Raw genomic sequence first — 14,781 nt, 5'->3', positions numbered from 1 at the left:
CCTCTGCAAGGTCACTGGAACCAGCTTTCTTCATTCCTAGCTCAGCAGACTTGGTTCTGGTGTCCCACCGAGAGCAGTCCCAGCCCAGCCCAGCCCAGCCCAGCCCACCCCAAGGGAAAGAATTTCACAAAGTAAGTGCTCAGACAGCAATGCAACCAGGCTGACGGCCCTCCTTCCACACCCTCAAAAGCTACAAATGCCTTCTCGGTTGCCAATGCGGCAATTTGCAAGGGTCAAGTTGTTTGGCACCTCAGCTACCTTGTTTTAACAATGAAACAATGGCCCTAAGTATGCCTTACATAGTGAACAACACAGATGAACAAAGGGGAATGGAACAAAGGGAAAACATTAAGCTCACGTAGTCTGGTCCTCACACTGGGAGGAAGGCAAGACCCATTTTAGAGTCAGGGTAACTGAGGTCCGTTGCCCCAAGTATAGCGACAGGAGAGAGAAGACAAAGTTCCTGCTATTTGTCCCACCTGAGTTCCTGGTCTCTAAGAAAGAAGAGGGAGAGAGCTTCATGATTCAGAAGGTAGACAGCCAGCTCCACCTGGCTGGCTGCAAAAACACAGGGATGGAAACCACAGACTCTCTCACTCATAACCCTGTGGGGACTGTGTGTGACGTGGAGTGGGGGCACCCATACACGTTAGTCTGACAGCACCTGCCTAGGCACAGAGCTCCGGAAGGGCAGCCACATACACACTGTGCACCGCCTGGGCCTTCCCTGTTGCCCTACCCCGGCCAGCACCTCGTGCACCATTAAGAGCAGAAGGGGTGGGGGGATCCCTGGGTGGCGCAGTGGTTTAGCGCCTGCCTTTGGCCCAGGGTGCGATCCTGGAGACCCGGGATCGAATCCCACGTCGGGCCCCCTGCATGGAGCCTGCTTCTCCCTCTCCCTGTGTCTCTGCCTCTCTCTCTCTCTCACTGGGTGCCTATCATAAATAAATAAAAATTAAAAAAAAAAAAAGAGCAGAAGGGCTGTTTGGGGAAGCAGTAGCAGAGGCAGGCCCAGGGTCCCGCCACAGTGGTGGGAGCACAGGTGCCGTTCTGCTTTGGGATATTGAATTGTGAGTGAGAGGCAGGAGGGCTCAGCTTCAAATCTCTCTTGCTGGGGGATGTGAAGGCAGGTTCCATCTGCTCTGCGGCCCCTCCCAACTGGCCAGCCGACTCTGATAAGAGTCTATGAAGCAGGGGCTTTGTCTGGGGAAGAGGAGAGCAATAAATCAATGGGAACAGAAGAGCAGGAGCCGGGACAACCGCTTCTGGGGGAAGGAGCGCCCCCACCTCAGGAAGTCACATGAGCAAGGGGGCAAAGGCAGGTGGGATGACAGCAGAACTCTAGTGTTAGTATTGCCCCTCACCTGCTCTGGGGTGTGGGGGGAACCGTGTCTGTGCCTGCCCTCCAGGGAGGTCTCAGCTGCTCATCTCTCCTAGACTGGGAGTAATGGGCATGTGAGACACAGATGGACTATGGGAAATTCTCAACACCTCCTTCAACCAGGAGCGAGGAGTCTGGAACTTGCCATGTACTTGGGGAGTTTGCCAAGGCTCTGAGGGCAGAGGAATCTCCTCAGATTGCTGGCTGCTGTAGGGAGGATCCAAAGGGAGTTGGGAACACAGGCCACCCCTGGAACCAGCCAGAAAACGGCTGTCCCTGGGGAAAGCCATTGCTGTCTTCCCCATCCCACCTCCCCCCAACTCTGTGGATCGACGACAACTGTAGCCAACTGCCCTGCCATCCCAGGGAAGGAAAGTGAGGAGACAAAGAATGGACAGAGTGTGCAATAGCCTTAAGGAAAAGGCTGAGAGCAGTGGTGTCAGAGTTCAGAGTCTCTGTGGCTGGCCAGTACTGATCACTTTACCTTTCTGGGTCTTAGTTTCGCCCTCTGGAACATGGAGTGATACTAGAGTGGTTGGGTTAAACAAGATCACAAACATAAGGCACAGAGGAAAATGCTCAGCACATAATAGCTGCTCAGCAAATAGCTGATGTTATAATTATTAATAAAATAAAGGAAATCACTTAAGAGTGTTATTCCAAAGCCGTGCCATCTAACTCAGGAGCCGCGAGTCCTAGGTGGCTATCTACATTTTAAGTCATGAAAATGAAATAAAATTAAAATTTCAGTTCCTCAGTCATGCTAGCCCCATCTCACTGTGTGGCTGGACAGTCCAGTCGCTGGGGCAACCACCCTGGGCAGGACAGTGACAGTGCACTCTGCCACTGTGTAACAGTCACTGGACAGTGTGGGGCTATTTTTTGACTGCCTGAAACATTTACTTCCAAACCAGTTTGTCCATCTACCCACTGATATGTGCTCAGGGGTCCTCAGGGTCCTCAGGGGATACAGACACCCTTCTAGTCCTCAGCTAAACCAAAAATAAAGGGAAATCAGCAGCCGCCAACAACAAAGTTAAACATTTTAAATCAAATGATACATTTCAAAGTCCCACCAAAATTAATTTGGATAACCCATCAATTTTAAATCATAAGCATCAAGACTCCACTTCAAGGTTTGAGAATGTTCTTACTGACAGCCCTGTTGGGGGCAGGCTTGTGGAGCCTTGGGAGAAGGTTACACCGCAGCACCAGCTGATGGGGAGAAGAGAGGTGGCAAACTGTTCCTCCCCTGCCTTCCTTTTCCTTCGTGGACTGGCCAACTCCTGGCAGAGGCCAGAGGGAAGATGAGGAACGAGGTTGTCTGCAGGGTCTGCAGGGTCCTCTAGTCTAGAGCAAGGAAGAGCAGTCACGTGGAGAAAAGCTGGAGGGGCTGCCGCCAAGGACTGCGGGTGGGCGTGGGAGTCTGCCTTCCCCTCTACCTGCACCTCCTCGCCCCCCAGCCCAGCACCCAGACCTGGAGCCTGTGGTGATCGCAGGGCAACAATCTGTTCCCAAGCAAACAGCACATGAAGCAGGTGCCAGAGTGCCTTCATCAATCACCCAGGCTGAGAGAAGGGAGGAAGATCGCAGAGGCACTCCTAGGCCTAGACCCCAGCCCAGGGCCCAGGTAAGGCCTGCAGAGGAAAGGGAAGAGGGAGACAGGAAGGAAGGATTCAGGTCAGGGACACTGCTGTCCCCACCCTTGTTCCCCTGCCAGGCAATAGCCCTGAAGGAAGACTAGGCAGGAAGCTGCAACAAGGAAAAACAGAATGGTTTGGAGAGGGGAGTGGAGAGAAGGGGAGCGAGAAGGATGCTGTGCTGGTCCTGGCCAGGACAGGAGCCGTCTTGGTAAGTGACACCTGAGTAACAGGTGAGTCTGCCTACACCTGTTGGAGCATGTGAGCAACTATGCTGCTGTTGCAACTTCTGGCTGGGCCTGGGGATAGCACAGCCTACATAATTCACCTGGCCTGGAACAAAATAAAAATGTACAGCCCCTTGTTCAAAAATTATGAATGTCAGGATGGCAACAGCAGAGCATTAAACCAAGCTCTTCGGAGCTTGTGGGGTGACTGTGCAGGTTGCATGCCCAGGAAGCCCTCCTTGCCTGGGAATGCCAGTTCCTCCGTGTGTCTCCCCTTGGGAACATGAGCATGGAAGGTGGCCCAGACCCATGTATGGCTTACTCTTTCAGTACAGGACAGAACACAAGTGGCCCCACTCCTCCCATTCCTACTTCCCCCCTTTCTTGGCTCACATGCCCAGAAACTTGGCTGCTTTTGCTCTTGCCCTTCTGGGTCCCAGGCCTGGCCCCTCCCTCTTATTGTGCCTGGTTTCTGTTTGCCTCTAGGCAGCCCAGCCAGAGGCAGTGACCAGCAGAAAGCCGCCAGGGGGTTGGGTTAGCCTTATCTCTCAAATCTGCCTTCAAGACGGGCACAGGGAGTGCTCTGTTCCTACCCAACAAACCCCTCCAGGGCCACCTAACATCATCATTATGTCCGCAAACCTTTTTCATCCCAAGAAAGAGGCCGGGGACAGAAAGCGCTCCTGGCTAAGTCGGGGTAAAGGCAACATTTCTGCATTGGAGACAGATCAGGCTTTCATTTTTTGTCATATGTGCATGTGTGAGTATATACACACACGTGCACACGCGCGCACGCGCACATACACACACCACCCTCAGCTGAAAAAAGTCCATCTAACCCCTCCAGCAAAACCCAGGAGCTCTGGTCCACACTCCCTGTGCCCTTGTCAGGAGGAGGTGCCTGGGTCAAAGAACACACGTTTTGGAAACTGAGAGAAGGATCGACCTGAATAGGAAGTTGAGAGAAAGGCAACAAGAGACACCTGAACCCGAAAGACTGGTGTTCTTTTTCTGGATTTGTCTGGCTCCCAAATGACAAACTCTGTCTTCTTAATGACTTAAGAGCCACCCACCCCACCCCACCCCCATTGCCAACTCTCTGCACCACCTCCCATCCCTGCCTTCCGCCTCTCCACACCTGATGCTGAGTAAAAAGGATGGAAGGCGAGCCACAGCTATCCCGGCCTCTTTGGCTGGGCCCCCTCTGCCTCCCCTCCTGCCAGTCCCCAGAAATCAGCCTGCCAGAAGCCCACGGCACTTCTGCCCAGGGCTCCTGAGCCCCTCTCTGGAGACAATGGCTCAGAGAGGGAGGAAGAGCAGCCGCTCCAGCTCTGTGTGCAGGGTGGCCACAGGAAACCATTGTCTCGGCACCAGGACAGACAATGCTTAGTATCTCCAGCTTCTGTGCCAAGTGGCTCGCCCTCTTGGACTACCACCGCCCTCAGCACTTCCTTCTAATAGCACGATACGAAATCTGGCCCCTAGCTGAGGATTTGTATCCAGTTGTAACAAAAGCCCGCTTTACCTGATGGAGTGGGTGTACCTAGTGTCCCCTTACCTGTTCCAGAGCCTCCCAGACAGTCAGCGGACAGATAACCACTCACTCGCTGGCTCTTCGCCTTAGCCGTCCCCTCTGCTTGCTCTTGCCCTGACTCCTTTCACACTCAGGAATAGGGAAAAGGTTTCCTTTAATGCTTACCAGGTCCCTGGTGGGTAGCAATCATTAACAGCCACACAGGCCGACTGGCCTTAACCCCTTCAGTGCTGGGTTGGCTCAAGCTGGCTGATGGACAGCGCTGTCCCCTCTTCCCAGCCCCAGGCAAGTGGCAACTCCACCTTGAGGCACCCACCTGAGTAATGCCGGCCTCCCATGTGGGGAGCGAGAGCCCTCTAGTCCCACCCAGGCTTGCCCCGCCTGATTGGAGCACACCCGCAACCTGAGGCGCTCGGCTCTGGCATGGTGCCCAATTGGATGAGCCCACATTATGAAATATTTGCCTGGCAGGCCAATGGAGGAGCCAGGATTGGGGGAAGGGACGATATTTTTATTTATTCCTGGAGGAAGGAGAACAGACAAAGGTAGTCCAAGGCATCCCTCGCCCTGGGACGGGAAGCGGTGGGAAGGTGGTTTCAGGTGGATGCACGCACCTCCAGGTTCTCTGCCGGGGTACAGTGAACAATCCTTGAAGGCTTCTAGGCATTTCAGCCCCTGGCTGTCTAGCTACAGGGTTTCTTTGCCTTTGTAATTCCCGGCCTCACTCAGGAGTTTGGAGAGTGGAACCAGGAGTTGAATAGAAACCAAGAAATGAAACACCTTGACAGGCAAAGGGTTGTTTGTATCTACATAAACAATGCCAGCCACAGGTGGTCTTCTTTATATGTCTGAGGTGCAGAAACTGTGTTCTGTTGTGTGTGTGTTTTGTTTTTGTTTTTTTGCATCTTTAGAGGATGCAGATGAAAGGTGGGCAGGAATAAGTAGAGATAAATCTCCTCTTTATTCCTTTAAAAATAGGCTTCTGATTTGGGGAAATCTAAATCCAGCATAAAAGTACCTACATGTAGGACACATGCAAATCTATGCAGATATGTGCAAATGAGCAGCTCCAGGCTCTTCAGAATAAGTCCTTGCCAGGGTCTTTCTAGTTTGAGCAAGAAACCAGGTAATCTCAAAACTTTATGATGCTTATCAGAGCATCTTACTAGAGCATAAAGATATCAGTAGAGAGGACATCAAGAACTCAACAAACATATTTATTGAACATTTACTACATGTCAGTCCTTTGAATACGGCCTATTAGGGTTTTAAAAACATGATCGTAAATATATAGGATACAGGAGAATGCAAGTGCCCGCCCCCTGCACACCCACCATTAATATCCCCTTCGCCTTTTAGGCCCCAGTGGGTAAGCTGGCTGCTCCACCCCTTGCCAGCCTAGGTCTAGTAGCTGGCACCTCCTCCTTATCACCCCTGGTTCCTGTTTGTCTATCAGTAGCCCAGCCACTGTGGCTCTGGACCCTGGCTTACACCAGCCCTAGGGCCTTATCTTATCTCCCAGGCTGCCTTCCCAGCAGCCTGATGGCTAGTTGGCCCTAGTCTCTTAAAGGGGCTGTGCTGCATTCCCACTTCCTCTGACCTTAAGAATACCCCCAGCAATCTAGGAGAGCACTGCGGAAGGTCAGATTCACCACAGTGCCCCCTCCTCGCACACCCTTTTAAGGCCAGGTCTGGCTGTAATGGAATGACTAATTGACCTAAAACAGGGAAAGATGCTGATGTTGTTACATGCTTCTTTAAGTGCTTATCATATGTAAATGGCTAGCACCTCAGTGTTTCCAGGCTCCTGTTCTGTTAAACTGAGTTTTTAGAAGTGGGGAGGGGCTCCATATACGAAGTCAATTTATTTTTATTTTTAAGATTTATTTATTTATTTATTTATTCAGAGAGAGCGAAAGAGAGGCAGAGACACAGGCAGAGAGAGAGAAGCAGGCTCCGTGCAGGCAGCCCGACATGGGACTCGATCCTAGGTCTCCAGGATCACACCCCAGGCTGCAGGCGGTGCTAAACCGCTGCGCCACTGGGGCTGCCCTATGAAGTCAATTTAGAAAGATCAGTTGTACCTCTATACAGTAGCCGCAAACAATGGAAATCGAAATTTTAAAAACATTAGTTACAATAGAATTAAAAATATGAACTATTAATACATTCGACAAAAGATGTTCAAGATCTATATACAAAAAGTTATAAAACAATGCTGAGAGAAATTAAATAAAATATAAGTAACAGGAGATATATAATGTTTGCATGGATCAGAAGACTCCATATTGCTAGGATATTGATTCTCCCTATATTTTTGTATTTTTCTATTGCGTTGAATCTACATAATCTTATAAGTTCTTTGTAAACATTGACAAGCTGATTCTGAAATTCATATAGAAATGCAAGGGACCTATAATAACTAAAAAACTTTCAAAAAGAAATACAAAGTTAGGGGCGCCTGGCTAGCTCAGTCGCTAAGTATGCGACTCTTGATCTTAGGGTTATGAGTTTGAGCCCTATGTTGGCTGTAGGGACTATTTAAAAGTAAAATATTTTTTTAAAAGTAGAAAGTTAGAAGTCTTAGACTCTCTGGCTTCAAGACTTATTATAGGAGCATCTGGGTGGCTCAGCGGTTGAGTGCCTGCCTTCAACGCAGGGTGTGATTCTGGAGTCCCAGGATCGAGTCCCACATCGGGCTCCCTGCATGGAGCCTGCTTCTCCCTCTGCCTGTGTCTCTACCTCTCTCTCTCTCTCTCATGAATGAATAAATAAATAAAATATTTAAAAAGATATTTAAAATATTTAAAAATATTAAAAAGAATATATGAAGAACTTTTACAACTAAATATTAGGATGGCAAACAACACAATAAAAAAAAAAAATACGGGCAAGAGATTTAAACACACATCCCACCATGTGGTCCATGAAAAGTCCATGAAAAGACACTCAACATCATTAGTCATTAGGGAAATGCAAATTGAATCCACAATGAAATAACACTACACACACCCACTAGAATAGCTAAAATAAGACAAATCATACCAAGTGTTTGATAAGAATTTAGGTAAACTGAAACACATTCACTGCTGATGAGAATGCTAATGGTACATCCACTTTGGAAAAGTTTGGCAGTTTCTTAAAAAAATTAAACGTATAGTTATCACACAATCCATTGATTCCTAGGTATTTACTCGAAAGAAATGAAAGTGTATGTCCACACAAAGATTGTTCACAAATGTTCATGGCAGCTTGTTTGTAAGAGCCCTAAACTGCAAAAAGCCCTGAATATCCATGAACAGGGGACTACAACATATGTGTTACATCCATACGATGGGATAGGACTTGGCGACAGAAAGAAATGAATTATTGATATACCCAACAGCATAGATGCATCTCAGAATAATTATGTTGAGTGAAAGAAGCCAGACCCCTCAAATAAAACAATGTATACTGTATGATTCCATTATATGAAGTTTAAAAATGGGAATGAATCTGAAGTGACAGCAGATCAGAGGTTTGCGGAGGTGGGGTAGATGGAAGGATTTCAAAGAGGCAGGAAGAAATCAGCGAGTGATGCACACAAGCGTATTATCTTTATTGTGCTTGTCGTTTCATAAAACACATCAAATTTCATCTTTTAAATGTATGATGCAGTTTATTTTGAGCTAATTATACCTCAACAAGTGGAGAAACTTTCATTTGAAATATTAGAACAAAACAAAACAACTCATCACTACTCCTGGGTCCTACGCACTCTGTTTTACATTGTGATGGAATGTGGGCAAGTGTGTGTGGGGGTAGGCGGGGGTTCCAGCTTTGCTAGTGATCTGCTTTAGTCTCACAGAAATGCTGGTTCAAGATTAGGAGGGGCATGAACCCTCAATCAGCCTGCACACCTCTCATGGAGTTAGGCCCAATAACGTGGAAAAGAAAAAAAGAATGCAAAGAAAGAAAAGAAAGAAAAGAAAAGAAAAAAAGAAAGAAAGAAAGAAAGAAAGAAAGAAAGAAAGAAAGAAAGAAAGAAAGAAAGAAAGAAAGGGCAGATTTGAATACGGTCTTTATAAAAATAAGGATTATTTATTTTATGACAGAGGGAAAATATTAAGTATAACCCTTTACGATTCTCATTGTTATCTCATTTAGTTCTTTTATGGTTTCATGAGGTAGACAGAAAAATATTACCACCTCCCATTTTAACAAAAACCCTAAAGTTCAAGGAGGTAAAGAGTCCTGGCTAAGTTAACCCACCTGTCATATGGCAGGGAAGGCTAGACGCTGGTGGGGTCTTTTAACCTCGGTCCGCAGCTCTTTCCTGTTGCCACAAGACCTGTCCGCAGTGGGGCTGACACCACGCCTGAGTCCCTCCACCCTGGCGCAGCTCCCAGAGTGTGGAACATGGACCAATGTCCCAGTACTCACCCTGGCCCAGGTGCATGCTCTTGGACAGTGTTGAGTTACAGACCTGTAATGGGCTCCCAGGATGGATGAAAATAGGGACAGATATAGGGTCAGAAGAGGAACCACTAAGGGGCACCATGCAGCGTTAAGAGAGAAGAGACTGTTAGAGATGAGAGGATCCAAGGATCTACTTAGATCACACATTTGATGAGAAGGGGGAGGAGGACAACCAAATACCACTCCCAAGGCAGGAAGTCTGGTGGGTGTGGAAGCAGCTGGAAGCTGTTAGAGGGCTCCAGGCCAGCGACCCGGCTGGGCTCCAGGCTTCTGTACCCCTCCTCTCCCTCCTCCTCTCTCTGTGCCCCACCCTCCCTCCCCCGCCACTCTGGCCGGGACATGAGAACAGTGGCTGGCTGGGAGACCCACCTCTCTCTCTTTCCCCCTTGTTCTGAGGACAGGGTGATGGGAAGGGAAAACCTACTCTGCAGGGCAAGGAGGGCACAAAATGCAAGGGGCAGCCAAAAACTCAGTAATCAAGACTGATAATATCTTATTCATGGACTACGCAAGAGAAAAAGCCATGACAAATGACGTATTTTCAGTAAAAAACAGATCCGTATTACTGAATTTCCCTGTTGTCTGAGGCTCCGGTATGGCTTAGAGTGGCACTGCTATTGATCTTGTCTTTAAACTGTTGATATTTTGTTCTTTATGAAATTGTGGCACTAATTTTGATTTTTTAAAAAAATATTGCTCTTGATAATTATTTTGGGCACCGTTAAATGCTTGACCTACGAGGATACTCCCATCCCTGTCCTTTTTTTCTTTTTTTTAAAGATTCATTTTTTATTTATGATAGACAGAGAGAGAGAGAGAGAGAGAGAGAGAGGCAGAGACACAGGCAGAGGGAGAAGCAGGCTCCATGCCAGGAGCCCGACGCGGGACTCGATTCCAGGACCCCAGGATCGCGCCCTGGGCCAAAGGCAGGCACTAAACCACTGAGCCACCCAGAGATCCCCTCCCATCCCTGTCCTTAGTCAGCACTGCTCCAGGTGAGGCTAGAGGGCATGGGAGGTTGCTGGGAAGACAGGATGAGGCCCAGACAGGGCTAGGAGGGATCTTGCACACTTGAAAAAAACCTCAAGGCATGAATAACAAACAAACAAATAAAAAGCTGAGGAACTGTAGGTTAAAGTGGAGTACAGAGATACGGTCCTAGATCGGATTCTAATGACTTTCTTAGGACAACTGGTAGCATTTAAATACGGACAGTATATTAGGTACTAGTACTGCACCAATGTTAAGGTCTTTAAATTTGTTTATTTGCACTGGGGTTATGCAAGAGAATATCCTTGTTTTTAAAAAGAAGAAGAAAAAAGAAGATGTTGCAGAAGGAAGGGCCAGAGGATAACAGCTGCCTGAGAGCTGCATGAAGCCCACGCCCCTCTCTCTCTAACCTCTCTGGCTCTTATTCCAGGCAGTCCCAGGAAGGAACAGTAGGAAACGGGGTTGGCAGCAAGTCTCGTCCAAAAGACTGGGTATTGGAGAATGGGCTGGACACTTTCCTCCCGAAACAAGGATTAGTTTTGAGTTCCCAAATCCACTCCTCGCCCTCCCCAGGAAGACTTGAAAACTGGCACAGAAAAGAAAAGGAAATTGTAACACCTACCCAAGCAGATTCTCTGCTTCCCTTCCCCGAGGTAGGTACTGTGGTCCCGCCTGCAGAGGAGGACCTGAGAGGTCAGGTAAGTGGCCTGGAGCTATGGGTTGAGGAAGCAGGAGAGCAGGGATTACAGCTCAGGACGCCATCCAAAGCTGGCTCCCTTCCCACTTCATGTCAATTGTGCAACTTGAAATTCCCTTCTCATGCATCATCCTACAAACTAATCCTTTAGTTTATTTTTACTGAGTTGAATCTGCATTGGTCCTGAGATTTTTGGCTCTGGAGTCAGACTGCCCCAGTTCCAATCCTGGCTCTACCAGTTACTAAGAGGCTCTGGGCTCAATCTCTCAACCTCCATTGAGGGGCTCAACCTCTCTGTGCTTTCATTCCCCCATCCGTGAAAAAAGGGATGACATACGCATCTACCTCATAGGCTCATCACAGGATTACATGAGATTATACAAGTAGAGAGTTAAGAGAGGCACTGGCACCTACTAAAATGTTCAGTAAATGTTCAGTAATCATTCTTATCTGTGCCTCTGTCTTGGACTGTTCATTCACGGGAAGCAATGGCCTAATTTTGACTGTAAAGCCCCTTAACACTCGGATACATAAGAATGGAGGCCAAATAATTGCTCTTAGAGAAATTATTCATCAGGATGGCATTTAGCAATTCCTAAATCTAGTTTGTAATGCCTGTAAGTCACTAGGCACCTCAAACCAAGTGATCATCTGCAGGGGTCGCCTGTCCTCCTATCCTTAGGAGTCAGAAAAATCAACACCTAAGAATCTCAAATGGGAGGGAGACCTGCTCCTGGCATACTTTGAACTGGGAGATGGATATTTCTTTTTTCCCTGTGTCATATCATACTTGGAAGTTGAAAAGCAAGTCAGTTCCAGGGATAATGTCACTGGGCAGGAGTTAATTGAGAGGACCCAAGTTCTAGAGCTTGCACTGCACCCACTCAGTGGTACAATGTGGGCAAGTACTTGCCCCTTGGGGCCCACTGGACAGGAGACAGGGAATTGCCTCGCCCTGAAAGTGAATGAGAGGGACAAAAGAGGCCACAGAGACATGAGGATTTCAGGTTCTCTGACAGAGCATATCTCTTGGACTACTTTCCCATCGGGAGCCCTATCCCCATCACAGAGGTTTGGGTTCAGCTAGGGAAGCCCCACAGCACTGGAAGGAACATAGACCAACAGATTATTCATTGAAGGTGCTAAAAAGAGGCAGACCAACAGCAGGGTGGTCAAAGGTCAAGCAGTAGCTAGGTTTGGTCAAGGATGGTCCTTCTGTCACAAATGCAGAGCTGGAACAGGGCAATTTCCTAACTATAAACAGATACTCGAGAAGCCCCAGAGCACAGACAGGCTTGCGTGGAAATGAGGGTGAGGCACGGGAGACACCAGGAGGAGTACGTCTAGAGGGCGGGGCTGCACGAAGTGGCAGCAAGGGAATGAGAGCAGGTGAGTATTTCAATGCATAGGGATGCTGGGGCAGAGCGAGCTCTTGTGGGGCCTAAAGCTTATACAATTTGAGGGGGGTCTTCATTTTTTCTAAAGATTTATTCATGTATTTATTTATTTGAGAGAGAGAGAGAGAGAGAGAGAGAGAGAACGCAGAGGGAGAGGGAGAACAGACTCTTTGCTGAGCAGGGGCTTGATCCCAGGACCCCAGAATCATGACCTGAGCCAAAGGCAGACACTTAACTGATCTAGCCACCCAGGTACCCCTGAGGGGTCCTCATTAAGAAAAAGACTACAAATACAAATTATCTTGGCAGGGGCCTGGGACTGAACTGCACAGATGGGACTGAACTGCACAGCTCACAGTAAACTCACCCCCACACCTGTCCCCATCTCTGAGCACTGCACACACTCACTCACCTGTGCTTGCCTGAGCCTTACTGCCTTTGCCTCAGCACTATTTCACTTTCCCTTCACACCATGCTTTGCCTGACCTGAGTTTTTTCACGGCAGAGAGCGTGAACTAGTGCCCCCACACCTTGGAGTTAAATTCCTCCCCGCCTCTGTGCAATAGGTATCTGGGTTTTGCACCATGCCCCAACCCCCCTCCAATGCGTCGCACCATCAGCACCAAGGACCAAGTCCCTCCCTGCCCCACCAGCTCCACCTTCCCCAAAGGGCTTTGCAGGGGCCCTCCAAGCTGCCAGAAGGGGTGAAACCATAGCCCTCCCCACCGCCTGGCCCCTTGCATTCCAGCCCTGCGCCCAGAGTTTGACCTTCTCTGTGGCTGGCTGCAGATGTGTTCCGTGTTACAGAAATAGCCCAGCCCCTGGGCCCCTGTGGGCCCTCCCTCTGTTGCACGAGGAGACACCCCCACCTCCCAGGCTCCAGGGAGTCAGGCAAGATCAGAGGGAAGTACTCAGTTTTCCCCCTCCCCTCCCACATGCCCCTCACAGAGCACAGCCAAGTGGGGCCTGCCTCCCCCCTGTGCCTTCCAACCCCAGGACTTCTGCTCCAGGTCTGTCATTACAGCAGATGGAAGGGAGAGGTTTAGCAGAGGAAGCCATGAAGGAAAAGGGGTGTAGCGACATGAAAAGAGTATATAATTTGACCCCCGTACAATCTGTCACTTCTCTGAGGTTCATTTGGATAAAAGGCAGCAGCCAGCCAGAAATGGTTCCAAATCCCCTATACCCTGGCCCAAATTCCCGTTGTCTCATGCAAGAGGATGATTTCATAGGCACTGATTCAATCCTAACCTAAACAAGATGGTGGGCATTGGTCTTCCTCATGAGCCCAACATGGAATGAAGGACAATGGATTCAATTACATTATGAATAACTGAATTTAGAAACAGTAATGGGCTTTCCAAATGTGAGGCTTTTTGATGTTGACATCCTAGTGTCTGATGGAAAAATAAAATCTTTTATAAAGGACTTTACTAAAAGGATAGAATTCTACCTATGGGTAAGGTGGGGGCCTGAATGGCCTTCGAGGTTCAGGTTCTATGCCTTTTCCACTTACAGGGAATGGTAGTGACACCACAGCTATGCCCTGGGTTCCTTCAGTCATGGTGCTAGCTACCGACTAGGTACCTACCAGTCTCCATGATCAGGCAGGAAAAGAGCTGAACAAGGGAGGTCAGGGGTGTGTGAAGTCTTCAAGCAAAACTCTTCGAGGCTTGGAGACCCAAGAAGGGTTAACGTGTACCAGAAAGTACACATCCTTTCTAGAAATTGCCCCCACCCCAATACCCACATGGTTACAGTGCTAACAGCTGTGTTCCTAAACTTAACACTACTCTTCATTACACAGGTAGCTGCTACCTGGTCTCAACGCATTTCTCCCCGGGAATGGGAACTGGACTGAGAGAGAAAAGAGATCAGTCCTTCTCCAGGGGACCTGTACACCAGGGAGGTGCTGGAGGCCATCTTTCGTACCCTGTAGACTGACCATGAAACTGAGCAGCCTCTCTGCAGTGAGAGGAAAGACTGAAGTCAGCATAGGGAGGGGAGCAAAACAACATTGTACTTGTGGCACTCATCTTCTTGGTTCTATTTGTTCACGTGACTCAGCCATTTCTCTGACCCTTACAATAAAATCCTCTTTGGGGGGTTAAGCTTCTTTGAGTAGCTTCAGTGGCATGTACTCTGAAGTCCTGATTAATAGCAGAAAGAAGGACAAGATGACTTCTGGAGGACCCAACGTCTCATTAAGTCTGTGCATTTGGTTGGTATGAGGAGAAAAGGAAGGTAAGCAAAGAAGAAGGAAAGAGATTGGGAACCTTGCCCAAGGGTAGCAGAAAACCAGGCCAGCCTGGAGATCAGGTCATCAGAGAGGGCAAGGATGAGAGTAAGGGTCAGAGAAAACAGGAAGGCTTACTACTACTCAGCTTAGAAAAGCTCCAAAGATATTTAGGAGGGAGCCAGTAACCACAGTGGGGAGTTAAGATCCCTAAGGAAGAT

General features: G+C 48.5%; 1 protein-coding gene across 25 annotated transcripts in view; it reads right to left on the bottom strand.

The window, feature by feature from the left end:
• The window catches only part of PLEKHA6 (pleckstrin homology domain containing A6), a 140,468-nt gene that overhangs the window by 51,208 nt on the left and 74,479 nt on the right, over positions 1-14,781 (bottom strand). For 2 of the 25 annotated variants that reach the window (XM_072814713.1, XM_072814717.1), the window contains exon 1: positions 4,807-5,092. The exons of 17 other annotated variants lie outside the window; for them this stretch is intronic. The gene's annotated coding sequence lies outside the window, so the exon portion shown is untranslated. Of the gene's footprint in view, positions 1-4,806; positions 5,141-9,033; positions 9,306-10,852; positions 10,937-14,781 lie in introns of those variants that run through there. 6 more of the 25 variants (XM_072814718.1, XM_072814710.1, XM_072814714.1 and 3 more) reach the window with 6 other exon arrangements.

The sequence above is a fragment of the Canis lupus genome, chromosome 38 (assembly GCF_048164855.1).
Source record: "Canis lupus baileyi chromosome 38, mCanLup2.hap1, whole genome shotgun sequence".
Classification (NCBI taxonomy): domain Eukaryota; kingdom Metazoa; phylum Chordata; class Mammalia; order Carnivora; family Canidae; genus Canis; species Canis lupus.
The sequence above is the reverse complement of the archived record's forward strand: the minus strand, read 5'-3'. Positions and strand labels throughout refer to the sequence as shown.